Here is a 17,722-nt window from a genome sequence, read left to right on the forward strand (position 1 = left end):
TAGTTGAATGACTGTTATTGTGTTACGTTAACATACCGGGCACATATTCAGCCTGTTTGCTATTGTGTAGTTGAAAAACTTGCCTTTCCAGATTAAATGTCTGTTCTTGGTCTTGGATTTTTGTGAAATAAATTTCTAAATAAATGGCACTTATAGTCCAGTGTGACTTATATATGTTTTTTTTCCTCTTCACGACTCATTTTTTGACTTATAGTCTTGAAAATACGGTAGGCCTACTCGTATATTCTGAAGATGCTTATATTTTGTTGTAGTTACAGAATAGCCACAGCAATCAGGATATTAATCCAGATGAGTGACTAATAAGAAGTTCACAGGATTTACTCGGCAGCCTCCTTGCCCTAAGAAAGAGACATTGAAACATTTAATGAAATAGAGTATGAACATATGATGTCTCATAATACGTTGAAATATGGTCAATTGGATTTACCTTTCCAGAATCACGGCTCTTTGCTCTCATCTTGTTGACCTGGGATTCAGCAATGTCAGCACGCTCCTCAGCCTCCTCCAGCTCATGCTGAACCTTCCTGAACTTAGACAGGTGGGAGTTGGATTGCTCCTCCTAATAATGAGAAAATATGTTTGATGAGTGCTAAGGCTTATGTTTTGAAGCAAACTAAAATTGATTGTGTCTATGAAAATTAATTTAGGGTCCAGGACAGGTGATAGCAGTTATTTTAAAACTTGACTAAAAGGAATAAGAGATACAAAATGTTTCATCCTCGCATTAATTACAGTGCATGAAAATGCACTGTTCTGTTATCCAAAGTCTTCTTCTTTTTATCACAGTGCATGAAAATGCACTGTTCTGTCATCCGAAGTCTTCTTATTACAGTGCATGAAAATGCACTGTTCTGTCATCCGAAGTCTTCTTATTACAGTGCATGAAAATGTACTGTTCTGTTATCCGAAGTCTTCTTCCTTTTATTACAGTGCATGCCAATGCACTGTTCTGTTATCCAAAGTCTTCTTATTATTATTATAGTGGATGGAATCCACTATCTTGAAATCTCCTGGCTTCTTCTTCTTATTATAACCCTTTCTTTTTACCTTTTCAAGAATTAATGCGACTCTAACCGCTTAACGTACAGACATGTTGAAATAACCGTTCTGAAGGTCTGGAGTGGGGCAAGAGAGTTATTATTTCAGATTTTTTTTAAAAGTTTATAATTTTTAAGAAATAAGGGATTAAAAAATTTAAAAAACTCATTTTTCCCCCATAAACTTCAAAGGCTGTGATGTCATAATGGCCTAAAGGCAGCTGCGCTTGTTAAAGGTCCAGTATGTAGGAAATAATGGAAAATAAACTGTAACCATTCCAAAAATGATCACCATATGTTGTCAGAGAGTAAGGAAACACGATGAATTGAAGTAATGGCTTATTTGACAACATTACTCTAACCCGTAAAACCCATGAAAAAAAATGAGTTACGGGGCGGAATCTCTTGGAATTTTCGTTTATGTTTTGAACGATTAATTCTAGAATAGCGTATTAATAATGGGCTAACGCATCCTCCTATTTGGGTTGCCAAATTAGCAAAGGCCAACTGTCAACAGCTGTCAGTTGTAGTCATGAATGCCTACGAGAGGCAGGCAAATTTCCAAAATTAAAACAAGAAACAAATTAAGTGGACATCGGAGGAGCTTCCTGAGATGGTGACGTCTTCGTCAAACGAAGAATATCAAATCTGACGCAGAGCTGGCCATATTTCTCCACAACAGGTAGCCTAGGCTAAACTTCATCTGCATCGCTAACTTCAGCTAAATATGTTACGTTGTGTTAGAGAGGTATGTTTTGTTTTCACTGTTTCCGTAATGTGTAGCTGGGTCATGGTTGGAGAAACGTTAAAGCAGCTGCAGGTCAACTAACGTTAGCTAAGTCTTCATTACATCTGGCAACCCAGAAGAGGCTCGCGTCTGGTAGTCTTGAGAACGTTCACCAGTGTTTTGATTTTGGCCTACAGAACGTTCGTTAACAATCCTACAAATCGCACCTTTAAGCTCCCAGAGTAGTTCCCGGGCTAATTAGAACACTGGTACAGGTGTCACCTGTGAATTCAACCGTCTCAGCTTCTAATGCATACAATCTGGTGCTCCCTAAAACTACACATCCTGTTTAAGTGTTTCCAGTGTGTCAAAATAAAAGTCACAGCCATATCTCATGCTTTGAGCATTATAACTCCAGAACGGTTTGACGCATATGCTTCAAAGGTCAAAGGTCAAGTCAATGAACACTCTTGAGTGCGATATCTCAAGAATGCCTTGACATACATGCCTGAAATTTGGTATGAGTGTTTGTATGGACTCAAAGATGAAGTGAATTGATGTTGGAGGTCAAAGGTCAAATGTCAAGGTCAAAAACACCTTGAGTGTTATATCTCAAGAACGCCTTGACACACAAGGTCTTTTGGTATGAGGATTTGTATGACCTCAAAGATTAAGTGATTTAATGGGGTTTTTTCGAGGAATTTCCCCACCAACATTAAGCCAGCAGCTTTCCATCCACTATTGTAATTCCTCTGGCATTACATTCTAGTTATTCTTCCCACCAAATTTCTGCGTCTAATTCAGCTTCAACTGTTTCACATAGAAACTTCGTTCAAACTTTGTAACGTAGGTCTTGAAAAGGACACTTGAGGAATGTATTTTTCCTTTTTGTAAGCGTTATACTTTCAGTGTCCCGCCGGCGGGACGGTTACCCCCCTGCCCCACCTCCCCCCAAAATTCTAAATCAATTGTCTGCACCATTTCAAAGCTTTGACTCTTGGGGATCCAAAAATGACAACTTTTTTCACTTTTTGACTGTTTCCTACGAAAACTAAAGGTTCTCAGCTTTCTATAGAGGTCCAACATTTGATGGTAGGCCCCAGAAGAGGTGGGAACAATGCCCTTGTAAATAGGCACAGTGCAATTTCAGGCAAAAACTTGAAATTATTTTTGAGATTTAAAGAGTTAACATAAATCAAGCTTATTTTCCCCCTTAGACTTTGCATTGGCACTATGACATCACAATGGGCTAATTAAACTGATTTGCACCTGTATCAACCAGCTGCTCAAAGGCCCCCTCAAAGAGCCAATTTAACTGATTGCACCTGTATCAACTGCGTTCTGCTCAACTAGGCCAACTCTCTCTGTGTCTCTCCATTCTACAAGGATTCTACAAGGATATTAAGCATACAATCTGGCTCTCTTCAGATGACAGATCCTGTTCAACTGTTTCCTCTACCCACAACTGTTTCAAAATAATAGTCCTCACTACAATAATTCACTATTAAATAATTGAACTATTTAAACTAGTCAACTATTTAACTGTTCAGCCATTCCAACTGTCAGTTATCATCAACTATGCCTCCAGCCAACTATATTAAACCACCACCTGCATAACAACCAACATAGTAACCATTGAAATAAAGCATATATGTCAGTTTCCATAGCAACCAACATGATTACCCTAGCAACCATCAAAGAAACAGCTTCATTTAGCATTGCAACAACCATGTCTACCTAAGCAAAACCATTGTAACCATCTCTACATTATCTGTTTTAACACTGTATGTTTTACATCATATGTTTTGCACTGGTTCATGCACTGGTAATTCCTCGGAATTACTTTTTCTAGTTACAACTTATAATGGTATTTGCATGAACACAAATTGTTTATCTTTTATTCATTTTAGTCCTGTTATTTTAAATTAAACTATATGTTTTATTATGACAGGCATTTGACCATATAAGCAACATAGGAAACTACTTACAGCTTCCTCAGCCTGCCTCTTGTAGGATTTGACCTTCAGCTGCAACTTGTCAACCAGATCCTGCAGTCTGTTAATGTTTTTCTTGTCCTCCTCAGTCTGAAAAGAAAAACAGTCTGTCAAATGTTGTCCTCTTCGACTTAAATGCTGTTCAATAGTGGTTAAAACAAATGTTGTACCTGGTAGGTGAGCTCTTTCACTCTTCTCTCATATTTGCGGACTCCCTTGACCGCGTCAACTCCATGTCGCTGTTCATTCTCAACCTCACTTTCCAGCTCACGAACCTTTACATAATCAAGATTTTCATTTCAGACAAGGTCTTCATTTTATTCATTACATTCTGAACAATTTTCTTCTCACCCAAGTTTAGCCACTTACCCTGGACTCCAGTTTCTGGAGTTGTTTCTTGCCACCCTTCATGGCCAGATTCTCAGCCTCATCCAGGCGGTGCTGCAGATCCTTCACAGAGACCTCCAGGTTCTTCTTCATCCTCTCCAGATGAGAACTGGTGTCCTGCTCCTTCTTCAGCTCCTCGGCCATCATGGCAGCCTAGAAGACCGTATGATAGTTTATGGAAGGTAGCATGAAAACATATCCTTAATGTTGACATATTTAATACATTTGGGATGAATTAAGGAAAAATAACTACTACATACATCAGTGATGGCTTTCTTGGCCTTGTCCTCAGCATTTCTAGCCTCCTGGACGATGTCATCAACCTCTCCTTGGATCTGAACCAAGTCAGCCTCAAGCTTCTTCTTGGTGTTAATCAGACTCGTGTTCTAACATTCAGAAATCATTTCAAATATGGCATTCTGTAGTTAAACAGCTAAGGATAGGGAGGGAGCTCAGTCTTCTAAGATGGATTGCATTTGACGGAGAATTCAAACCGAAAATCGACACTACATACAGACATTGGGTAACTGTAGGCATAACTGCTATATGTAAATTATCAAGGAAGGAGAAATTAGGAGTTTCCAAGAAATAAAAGATACTTTTAGTTTAAGAAACACAGATGTATTCAGATATTTACAGAGGGACTACTATGAAAAAAATTTAAAAAGAAGGAGGGAGAGATGCATCCCCTCATCAAAGTATTTGTGATGTCTTACTATAGAGAAATCCCTAGAGCAATTTCAATCCTTTATTCTTGTTTATCACCCGGAGAGAATAAATACTCTTTTCTGATTGGCTGGCGGGTGGCCTTTAATTCTGAATAACAGGACACCGTTCCATATCAATGCTTATGAATGGTAACTATAACAACCATAGTAGGACGACGGTTGCAGCGCTCTAGAATCTTTTGGTTGCAGGCTTCCCAACAATGGAATCAACTGTAAACAAGCTAACTGTCCATGCTAAAGTTGTACAACAAGCTGAACTAGTGAGCTTCTTTTTAAACAGAACCGCTTGTTTATTTACAGTGGCAACCGGGTGATAAGCGGGATAACGGCCTTCGAGGTGTGTCCAGTTATACGGAATTAATGGACTCCGCTGCGCGTCGGGGAGTTTTTGCCCCTCGCCCTCGTCCATTAATTCCGTATAACAGGACACCTCGGCGGCCGTTATCCCTTACTTAACCTGTTGAGGAGTGAATTCTTTAAGACAATGCCATTCCCCAGAGAGTGAATTATTTTCCTGGCTCCTTCTAGAATTCTACGCGAACGTCCTATAGTTTCAGTGTTCTTAACATTGTTTAATGGCAGAAAAGTCCCTGAGGGTAATTGTTGCGTCATGTTATAGAACCTTTTACGAAAACGTTCTAATCCCATATTTGTGATCCTACTCCCAGGGGCCCAGCTGCATCTTATCACATATTTGTGACCGTCAGTGTTGGGAAGTAACTGAATACATGTATTCGGGATTACGTATTCAGAATACAAAATATGAGTAACTGTATTTAGTTACAGTTACATTTTCAATGAGTGGTATTCAGAATACAGTTACTTTGGCCATTTTAAAGGGTTACTTTTAGAATCCTTCTCATATGAATTTCTGGGATTTTTGAACTGAAATTCTAATATTTCTGTGAGATGATCTTGTGCATTAACAAAATGTATAATGTTTCAGTTTATCCGATAAGGTTAAGTTGTGGGTTTTTTGCTGACATCGCCTGTGGGTCTTACAAACGGAAATAGCAGCTTGATTTCCCACTTGATAAAATGTAAAACAGCGCTTATGTAATCCAAGTATTTAGAATACGGTACTTAGATGGAGTAATGTAACGGAATACGTTACAAATTACATTTTAGGGCATGTATTCTGTATTCTGTAACTGATTACATTTTAAAAGTATTCTTCCCAACACTGGTTACCGTACTCCTCAACAGGTTAATGGAATCTAAACAATAGTCAACACTATATATAAAGACCAAATGGAAGAAAGAGCTAGGTGAGGAAATCAGACCACCAGACCACCACACAATCTCAAAGGTGGAGAGAGTTTGCTTGGAAGAACCAGATCCGCTACTTTATCACCCCTTTAATTAATTAAAAGTAAACAACTATCAATGCAACAATCATGCTGGAGTACATGTCGTTTTATGTGAGATCTTAGGTTATGCAATTCCATTTACAGTACATGTAAGGTCCTATATCTAGGAGACTTAGAAGAATATGTATCCAAAGATGACCAATATCTAGTAAAGATTTTGCATACAGTGAGTAAGAAGGCTTATCACAAAGAATTGGCTAAAAGATGCAAATAGAACTGGGGAAAGTGGTTACAAAATGAATTGAAGGTAGACATAACAAGTTAAAACAAAAATGTAGAGTATGAATGTCCCCTCCTGTCATAGGCCACCTTATATCTGTTTATTTGCTTTTTGTTCTTTCTCTATGTATGTATTTGTTGTTACCAATAAAAATAAAGTAAAAAAAACAATAAAAATAATAATTTCATATTTTCTTTTGATGAGAAAAATATATCCCCACCTGAGAGTGCAGGAGGCCAACACGCTCACTTGCATCAACCAGCTCCTGTTCAGCCACTTTGCGGCCTCTCTCTGTCTGCTCCAGAGCAACTCTGAGCTCCCCAATCTCAGCCACCATCAGGCCGTTCCTGCGCTCCACCATGGCAACCTGCTCCTTCATGTCTTCTTGTCCTCTGACAGCATCATCAAGGTGCAGTTGGGCATCCTAATTTTAAAAAAAATGGAATGACAAAAGATGTGCCATACTAGCAAGAGAGTTTGGACAAAATCATATAATATTGATTTATGGACATTCTTGAACTATTAACCAAATAGTAATTATGGTAAGTTATGATCCTTGTACTAGTTTATTGCATAACTGACCTTGAGTTGACCCTGCACATTTCTCAGTTGTTTCTGGGACTCAGCAGCCTGGCGGTTAGCATGGCTCAACTGAATCTCCATCTCATTGAGGTCTCCCTCCATCTTCTTCTTGATTCTCAGGGCATCATTTCTGCTCCTGACCTCAGAGTCCAGAGTGCTCTGCATGGAGTCGGCTATCCTCTGGGCATTCCTCTTGATCTGCTCCATCTCCTCATCCTTCTCTGCAAGCTTCCTGTCAACTTCACCCTTGACCTGGTTGAGTTCAAGTTGGACACGAAGAATCTTGGACTCCTCATGCTCAAGAGTTCCCTAAACAAGAAAATTAAGAATTTTAAAATATAAAAATATCATAATTTCTGTTTCTCACTGTGTAGGAAAGCCCTCCTGATTTTTTACCTCAGCCTCTTCCAGGGCTGTCTGGATCTCAGTCTTTTCAGTCTCTACAGCCTTCTTGGACTTCTCCAGCTCATGGATGTTCTTTCCAGTCTCACCAAGCTGCTCAGTCAGGTCAGATATCTCTTCTGCAAATGTGCAGTTATATTATAGCAAACATTATCTGCAAGTTTAAAAATGTTTTTTGAGTGGGATATGGATTGGGTTATTTTGACTCACGCTGCAAGTTCTTGTTCTCCCTCTTCAGCATCTCAAGATGGTCAATAGACTCCTCATAAGAGTTCTTCATCTTGAACAGCTCAGTGCTGAGAGAACGAGCCTCTTTCTGGGCACCTTCCAACTCGGCCTGACCCTCCTCGTATTTCTGCTTCCATTCTGCCAGGATCTTTTAGGAACAGTTTTTTGTTGTGAAGCTTATACATATTCAGCTTTTACCTACATTGCACATTTGAATGTTTTGCAGGTAGTACCTTGTCAAAGTTTCTTTGCTTCTTGTCAAGATTGGCAGCAAGACCATTTGCTCTCTCCACATCAATCATGAGGTCCTCAACCTCACCCTGGAGTCTCTGCTTGGTCTTATCAAGAGAGGCACATTTTGAGTTGACAGCCTCAATTTGCTCCTCAGCCTCTTGGAGACGCTGGGCAAGCTTTTTTCTGAAGGAAAAAGCACAACATTGAAAAACATGATGAAGAAAACAGGTTTTAGTGGGGAAAATCCATATACAAAATAATGTTCAATCTTTAGCACATACTTGGACTCCTCAAGCTCCTCAGTGCGCTGGATGGCATCAGTTTCGTACTTGGTCCTCCACTGAGCAACTTCGCTGTTGGCCTTGGACATGCCACGTTGAAGCTCAGCCTTTGCTTCCTGCTCCTCCTCAAACTGCTCCCTTAGAAGGTCACAGTCATGACGAGCAGACTGAACAGCATGAGCCAGGGCATTCTTGGCCTGTTTGTTAACAAGTAAGGGTGTTTATGAAAGCATTTCCGAAAATATGATTTATGTAATCCAATTACTTCCTTCCATGCATATGTATCAGTACCTTGATTTCCTCTTCATTCAGTCTCTTCAGCTCCTCAACTTGCTGTGTGAAGGCCTGCTTACTTCTGGTCAGCTGAGACACAAGAGCATCTTTCTCCTCAACCTGGCGGCCAAGCTCACCATTTTCAGTCTGAAGTCTTGCTCTCTGACCACTAATGTCATTGACCTGTCGGGCAGCCTCATCACTCTTGGCTTTGGTTTCACTAAGTTGGTCTTCAAGGGTGCGGCACATCTTCTCCATATTTGTCTGTTTATAATAAGTAAAACGTTACTGAAATTATTGTAAGTTGATTTGTTTATAAAATAGCATGAGGGTAACCATTTCACCAACCTTAGATTTAGTAACAGCCTCCATATTGCTGGAGAGATCATCAAGCTCCATCTTGTATTCACTCTTCTCCTTCTCAAGCTTCTGCTTGACACGTTGGAGGTTGTCAATCTGCTCTCCCAGCTCAGCCACACTGTCAGCCTGCTTCTTGCGAAGAGCTGCAGCAGTGGCTTCATGCTGCAGGGTGGACTCTTCAAGGTCACGACGCAGCTTCTGGAACTCAGCCTCACGCTTCTTGTTCATCTCAATTTGAGCAGCAGTGGCACCACCAGCCTCCTCAAGCCTTTCACTGATCTCCTCAAGTTCCCTGGAGAGATCAGCTCTCTGCTTCTCAACCTTGGCTCTAGCTGCACGCTCAGACTCAATCTCTTCCTCCAGTTCCTCAATGCGGGCCTATCGGGGGCGAAAAAATATTATAGTATATTAATAATACAGAAAACTGCAAAAAAGCTCAGACTTTCAGTTGGTGGAGAATAATTAGACCTGAAGCTCCTTGATCTTCTTCTGCAGCTGGGCACCAAGTGATTGTTCATCTTCAATCTTACTAAGAAGTTGACTTGTTTCAAAATCCTTCCTGATTAAAATAAGATTGAAGAAAAGGAAGAATCATTTCTGAAGTTGGCTGCATACATGGGAATAGAATAGTGATATTTTATAATAAATAATGCCTTTACTTCTTTATCTTCTCATCAGACTGCTGCTTGTCATTCTCCAGATCCATGATGGTCTCCTGGGCCAGCTTCAGGTCACCCTCAAGCTTTCGCTTGGTTCTCTCAAGGTCCATACGGAGCTTCTTTTCTTGCTCCAGGGAACCCTCAAGCTGCCAATTTGAAGTGTGAGGTCAGTATGTGGTAAATGGTCAATGTTCAGTGTGAAAGTGGTCAAATGTTTATATTTGGACTTACATCATCCACTTGCTGTTCAAGCTTAGTCTTGGATTTGGTCAGAGTGTTGACTTTGTCTTCCTCTGCTTGAAGATCATCAAGAGTCTGCTGGTGGGCCTCTTGGAGGGCTTTCTTCTCCTTTGTCAGCTTAGCAATGGACTCATCCTGTGAGGCCATCTCTTCAGTTAGGTTCTTGACCTGCACATAGAATGTTTTATATTAGTGAACAGTGTAAATAATAAATATTTTTTTCGACAAACTACATTGATCGGCCCTTTATAAATCCAGACCTTGTTCTCGGTGGCATGTTTCTCCTTCTCCACTTTGGCTAGCGTCAGCTCCAGATCATCAATATCCTTCTTGAGCTCAGAGCACTCATCCTCCAGTTTCCTCTTTTTGGCAGTCAGCTCAGCATTGATTTCCTCTTCATCCTCCAGTCTCTCGGTTGTCTCTTTGAGCTTGGCCTCGAGCTGGATCTTACTTTTGATAAGACCCTCACACCTCTCCTCAGCATCATTGAGACCCTCAGATCCCTATTGTAAATATAAGATGGAAGCATAACAATACATAAATTATACTAAAAACACAATGCTGAGACTGGGTAGTGGTATGATTGTGAATATTGAAATGGTACACTATACACTTACAGATGACACTTGTAGCGCTAGGTCATTCCTCTCTTGCACCAGAACCACCATTTTCTCCTCTAGCTCCTTCTTCCTGGCTGTTGCCTTTGCACAGTCCTCTTTGAGTTTTTCATAGTTCTCCTTCATGTTGGCTAGCTCCTTCTCAGTTTCAGCACTCTGCAGCAGAGGCTTGATCTTGTAGTAAACCTTCATCCATGGCCAGTGCTTGACATTCATGAATGAGCGGACATTGTACTGGATGGTGTAGATTGCTTCTCTGTAAAAGGTAAATGGTTTGAAAACACCTGGGTCAGTTAATTGTCAAATAATGACAGTGACTAGTCTCATCTTTGATACACGTATATTATACATGGGAATTGGAATGATCTTTAGTTATAGCTTTCAAAAGTTAGAAAAGGATGCCTTATGTTATATTTCCACTAACAATTTATAAAACACTTATTATGAAACATACACCTTAACCTGAATAAAAAACTGTGATGATATATGGCAGATGATTTTTGAACATGATTGCACCAAATACATCATATATTACCTCCTTGCTGTCATCTTCACAAACTCTCTCCTCATCAGGTATGCACGGCAGAGAGCCTGAGTCATTGTGACCAGGGAAGCCAGTTTCTCATCTCGAAGCTCCTCAAGGTCACCCAGCAGACCAGCTTTGAAGAACACCTGAGGAATGAATGAAAATATAATCATCTATTTGACACAGAAAAAGCTGTGCTCTAGTTTACTCATGAGATACAGATAATAGATTGCATGAAACCTATCTACCTTTGTGTGTCCAAACATGTATTGCGTGTGATCAACATCAATAGATCCCAATAGCTTCTCAGAAGCCTTCTTATTATCAATGAACTGGCCGTCAGGGATGACACTGGCATTCAGCACTTTGTATCTAGATAAAATAAATAAATGTCCATATAGAGCATTACTTTTTCCTCTCTACATGCAGTATTGAATAAGTGTAATACTTCTTTGGCTTTCTCAGTTCACCTCTGCTTGAAGTCAGCATAGAGGATTCTGCTTGGGAAACCCTTTCTGCAGATTCTGATACCCTCCAGCACACCATTGCACCTGAGCTGGTGGATGACCAGGAAGTTCTGCATATAACCTGTCAAATACATGTCATGAGATCTGCTATTCTCAATGGAATACATAAATACACAGATCGATATTGACTACCAAACGCCCTTTACCTGGTTTCTTAATTTCATTTGGAATCAGACAACGCACAAAGTGGGGATGGGTGCTCCTCAAGTTGGTCATCAGTTTGCCCAAGTTTTCCTGTTAAGATAAGAAAGCTATTAAAACATCCCCTCACCTTTCTTTAGGATGATTTGATGTGTTTGTTATTGGTTTAATATAGATACCCTGAACTGTGATGACACTGTTTGCATGGAGCCACCCTTCTTCTTACCACCCTTCTTAGCGCCACCAGTCTCTGTTGACATACAAACAAGTGAAAAATTTGACAGTTGAGTTACAAACACAGAAAGTTCATAGACTGGACATAAAGCTCAACAGTCCCGCCCACCGCTGATTCTGAAAGTAAGAATTCAATGCAACTTCTTCATTGACAACTGGAGTATAAGCCATAAAATTGTACCTGTCCATGGTAGACTTAAAACCAGCAACGACATGAATAAGCGATTGTACAAGCTCATGTAGATGTCCAAATTTCATCGGGCATCAACCTTCTTTAGAGAAAAAAAAAATATTCGCAATTTAATGGAAAAGTACTACATTACCCAAAATCCTAACATGTAAAAACCTGAAAAGCAGAGCCTTTGATTGGTAGAGGTCACCATTGCCATGGAAAAGTTTATGCCACATGTCAGATTGTTACTCCCTGGAATCAAGAGGAAGGAAGACATTAAACTATTTTTAGGCTGCAAATATTCGAATGAGTCTTGTACCTTTGCCTTTTTTTCTCGTTTTTCTGATTGTTTTTTTTTATTGATTACGAATGACGTAATAGCTGGTCAGGGTCTTAAACTCTTTATATATGGATTATTCCAGATGTCAATTGGAGAATTTAATGGGATTAGTTTTGGAAACGAATCTCTCTCGGAGGAGGGGTGGGACTGTTGAGCTCTATTTCTGTATTAGATTTTACTTTATATAGCTTTTTGTTACCCTCAACAACAGGTGGGTACAGGACAGACAGGAGTTTAACTCCCGACTTCTGGTACAGCTGTATAACAGAATCGTTCAGTGGATCCTTGTTCTTGTCCAGCCACCCAGTAACATTGTAGTCCACAGTGCCGGCATAGTGCACCAGGGAGAAGTGGGCTTCAGCCTTGCCTTTGGCAGGCTTGGGCTTCTCAAAGGCCTTATTTTTGCCAAGATGCTGGTCATACAGCTTGTTCTTGAAAGTGGTGTCAGAGGCCTTGGGGAACATGCACTCCTCTTCAAGGATGGCAAAGATTCCCATAGGCTGTTGGAAAAATGAGCTTAGTTTTAAAAGTGGCTATTATAAAACAATACAAATCTAGCACTTGGCTCATTTGACTGATTAAAACTGACCTTCTCAATGAGCTCAATGCAAGCGGCTAAGTCCATGCCGAAGTCAATGAACTCCCATATAATGCCCTCTTTCTTATATTCCTCTTGCTCCAGAACGAACATGGTGTGGTTAAAGAACTGTTGCAGTTTCTCATTGGTGAAGTTGATGCATAGCTGTTCCATGCTGTTGTACTGTGATTGAAAAATAGTTTGTAATATGAATGTCCTCTACTGAGATTATACTACTGTACATTGTGGTGTGAGTGAAAAATGGTGTTAACTTATGCTTACATCAAAAATCTCAAAGCCAGCAATATCCAGCACACCGATATAGAACTGCCTTGGCTGTTTAGTGTCCAACATCTGGTTTATACGAATGACCATCCACAAGAACATCCTCTCATAGATGGATTTGGACAAGGCCGAAACTGAGTTATTGACCTGAAACAGAATATAGCAGTGGTCATCCTATGCTCAGAGACCAAAAAGTAAAATGCTTATAAGGACAAAAACAGGTCATTTTACTACTAGAAATTCTGTCCAAATACTGCAATGTGGTTTGTGATCTTAAGTAAACTTTTTAGTGACTAAAATAATACCTGTGGCACAGTCTGACCCTTGGTGACATACTCGTTTCCGACTTTCACTCTTGGGTAGCACAAAGCCTTCAGCATGTCAGCGGAGTTCAGGCCCAAGAGGTAACAGATTTTGTCAGCAGCTAAAAAAAAGTGTAACAGTGAAGCATTTTGGTGATTTGAAATGTATAGCGACCAATTTCATACTCCCCATTCCAAACAAATTTGAGACGGCATAAGAAACAAGTTTGTCCACCTCAGCTTTTTGTCCAAAATAGTGTTAGGTTAAAGGCTATATGTCTAACAAAAACATAAAGGTATCTAAGTGACCATTGTTTTGTAAATACTTGTCTTTAAATGAAGATAATACTTTTTTAATCCAGAGGGAAATTTAGAATATGAGTGTTTATACATGAATACACATATGATGATATAAATAACATGGTGGTATGACAATTTTGTTGGTTTGTTTGGTTCTCTTTCGGAATCTACCAGTGCCAGTCCATTTTTGTCAATTATGATAAAAATGTTTACTAGATATCAGTCATATTTAACTTTAATTTACATTATAAAATTACCTCAATAAATAAGACTACCTTGTAGTTATTACTAGAACTGACTGATTGAGTAGAGTGTTGTAACCTACTCTCAGTGCCATCAGGCTCAGCCTGCTCTTCGCGCTGCTTCTGCTTGAATTTCATGTTGCCATGATGAAGCACAGCACCAGTCAGCTTGTAAATGATGACTTTCTCCTCTGCATTGAAACCCAGGATGTCAATGGCATCCTATAATGATAAATTATTTGATTATTTTAAAACTATCTTCAAGAAACTGAAGAGGGGAAAACCAATTATTGGAAGACTTACATCTGTGGCATCCAACTCCTCTTTGTCATTAATGCTCGCCACAGTGATTTGACCCTGACTGCACATTGGGAAGTCATAGGGGTTGGAAGTGATGAGGGCCATTTCTGTCGGGATTAAAAAATGAATTTGCAAATTCTGAATTACATTTATTGATTGAACATTTGGTGAAATTATTAACCTTACCTATAATTTCAGGCTTGTGGTTGGTCATCATCTGGAAGAAGATGTGGTAGCCTCTCTCATCAGGAAGCTGGAATGTCACTCTAGACTTCTCCAGCAGGTCTTTTTATGCAGGGAAGGATGTATTGTCAATTGATACATTTAAGGCAATAAAAGAACATTTCTACTTGGAACAATTATACTTACAAGTCTCAATATCAGCACTAGCCAGTTTTCCAGATGTGGCAAAATGAATTCTGATGAATTTTCCCTGTTTGAGATTACATTTTGACATAACATGTATTAATTTAGCTCATGCTTTTAACCAAAGCAGGTTACACATGAGGAAAATATTCAAGTATTCAATAAATATTCAAATATTCAGTAATACACCTAAGAGTTACAATAAATCTGCCTTTTCTAATAAAAGAAATCAAAATATGATAGTGTAGAGTAGACAGAAAGAGATACTAATAAATATAAAACAAATTGCATGATAAGAAAAACCTTAAGAATTTGATTCTATCTAAAAACAAAAAAACATCTAAGAGATTAGATTTTTAGAACTTACAAAACGTGAAGAGTTGTCATTCCTCACTGTCTTGGCATTACCATAAGACTCCAGCAGTGGGTTGGCAGCAATAATCTGGTCTTCAAGAGAGCCCTGCAAGTCAATACATATATCGTCATTGAAGTTAATGTCTGTGTTGCTATGTGATAATTAGCCTATAAATATGCAAGGGGTCCTGTACCTTAATTTTTCCACTGCTGCCGGATGATGCATCTTTCTTCCCACCAGCCACTGCAATTGTTGCAAAGTACTGGATGACACGCTTGGTGTTTACAGTCTTGCCAGCACCAGATTCTCCGCTGTATTAAACAGAAGATATTGCAATTTTCTGTATCACAATTACAAAGTGTACCAGAAGAGTATACAGAAGATAATGTAAAGGTTTAGCCTTTTAATAATGTAAAAAAGTTTTAAGGGATGCATGGACAGTTACGTGATCAGGACAGACTGATTCTCTCTGTCTGTGGGGAAAAATAGAGATTGACATGAATGGTTCATTTTACATTTAATCAAATATATAATGTATTATTCAGTGATGGATTTAAAACTGAAAGCATACCTTGGAGCATGAACTGAAATGCGTTGTCAGAGACAGAGAAGATGTGGGGCGGGGCCTCCACACGCTTCTTGCCTCTGTAGGCATCCACCACTTCTTGGTCGTATACTGGGAGCCACTTGTAGGGGTTCACAGTGACACAGAAAAGTCCAGAGTAGGTCTAGAATGAAGAAATTAAGAAGATAGTTTTTTTCAGCTTTTCAAATTCATTTTATTTTCTTGATTTGTTTAAAAGTGTAATGCTTACATAGATCATCCATGCTGCATAACGCTCTTTGAGGTTATACAGGACAGAAGCTTCATTGAGATGGGTCATCATGGCCATGTCCTCAATTTTGTCGTATTTCGGAGGATTCAAGGGGAAGACTTCGTCTTCCTTCACTGTCCTTTCCTAAAACCAATGTAGAAACAGTTTTAACAAAGAGATGTATTCAAGAAACTTTCTGTGAAAATGACATTTTTACATCAGAGCAATTTCAACAGCCTTGCTTAAAGTACCTCCTTGGTTTCAACCGTTTCAACAACGGCTTTGCCGCCTTCCTTCTTTTTAAGTGTAGCCTTGACGTACAACTCCTCTTTGTCAACCACAAAGCAAGCAGTCTTTGCATCAAAGGGCCTGGTTTGGGCCTCAAGTCTCTCCCTCTCGGGCTTACGAAGGTAGATGGAAGCTTTGCCATACGTGGCCATGTCAGCGTCCCCCATGGTTGCTGGTTACTGCATTAATCATAAACATGAAGAGCAAACTGTGTCAACATAAAATGCTTTGCACAATCAGACATGTACAGATAGGGTACTGTAAATAAAGTGGTTGACAGTCAACAGGGAACAAAACATGTATGGATCTTATCAAAAGGGGACTCAAACTGCACAATGCATTAAAAAAGTAAAATACAACACAATATTTTGATATCTTAATAATAATGGAACCCATTTATTTACTGCATAATTGTCCTGAAATGTAATCTCATCCCCATCATACTAATATTGACTTTGAACACATTGAATATACACACATATCCAGATATCAATGAAATATGGTGGGGGTGGGGGGTAGGGGGGTTAAACATAAGCTTCCATTTTAGAACTGTGAAGGCCTTAGAGTCATAATCAGTGACATTACGTCACTAATGGTGTAGGCAGCATATTGGACACAATCTGCATAGATTGAATATTTCTATACAAATAAGACCTTGAAAGGAGCAATAATCAGTAAATGCCCCCAAAAGATCTACTTTACTAGAATGCAAGTAGCTTGCTTTAATCATTTAGCTGTTCAGTTAAATCAGATGTACTGTAAATCAGATGTACTGTACCTTACCTTTTCCTCCCAAAAGAAGATGCAATTTCCACAGTTGTTATGAGTATCTAAATATGATAAAACACACAAATACGTATTTTAGTATCAATACATTTAATGTAGTAATCTTAAGTTTATTATTACATGCTTTAGAGATGCAGTTTGTCACATTCTCTAATAGGAGCCACCTCCTGACTGCCTGTCTGTAAAAGCAAAGAATGACTTACTGTGCACTGGAACCCCCTCTTTTGCAGCCCTCCCATACTCTCAGCAGGTCCTTTTATTGACCGTATTCTGTCAACTAAGCAGAGCTCTAATTAAGCAAAGTGTGTTTGAATCTATTTAAACATCACCTCAACCTCACTGAGACGAAACAGCAGACTAGACGGTTTACTTATTAAGGAGCCATAATTGAAATATGTTGTTTTTTGGAAATCCCTTTGTGAAAAGATTTTTTGTGTATTTTAACTGATTCATTTATGGGATACATTAGGATTTTTAAAAAATAAAAACCATTTGATATCTGGAGATGCTCATTATGGTCACATCTGTGGCTATTTTTAACCGAGCAGAAAAAAAACTGCAAGAAGAAGTTATGGAATTGGCACACTGAACAATGTTGTCTATGAATATGTTTTCACTATGAACATAGTATCAAATGCAATTGTTATCATATATCATAATTAAAGTGTATTATAAAGTGTATTGTCCTATTTTGTTGTCACAAAGTGTTTGACGACCCCAATCATGTTTGGCTAACTGCGAGTCTGGCTGTTTTGCTACTTTGTTTGATACGTTGATCAAGCATGATGATGTCAATCAAACATCTC

The 17,722-nt window shown here is 39.2% G+C and overlaps 1 pseudogene; it reads right to left on the reverse strand.

The window, feature by feature from the left end:
• Nucleotides 1–273: 273 nt before the first annotated feature.
• Nucleotides 274–16,297, reverse strand: LOC143133173 (myosin heavy chain, fast skeletal muscle-like; annotated as a pseudogene).
• Between the last annotated feature and the right edge of the window lie 1,425 nt (nt 16,298–17,722).

Source organism: Alosa pseudoharengus, unplaced genomic scaffold (genome assembly GCF_046254945.1).
Source record: "Alosa pseudoharengus isolate Yale_2024_CS ecotype anadromous, Long Island Sound unplaced genomic scaffold, YU_APseudo_1.1 YU_APseudo_1.1_scf_19, whole genome shotgun sequence".
In the NCBI taxonomy this organism is placed as follows: Eukaryota; Metazoa; Chordata; class Actinopteri; order Clupeiformes; family Clupeidae; genus Alosa; species Alosa pseudoharengus.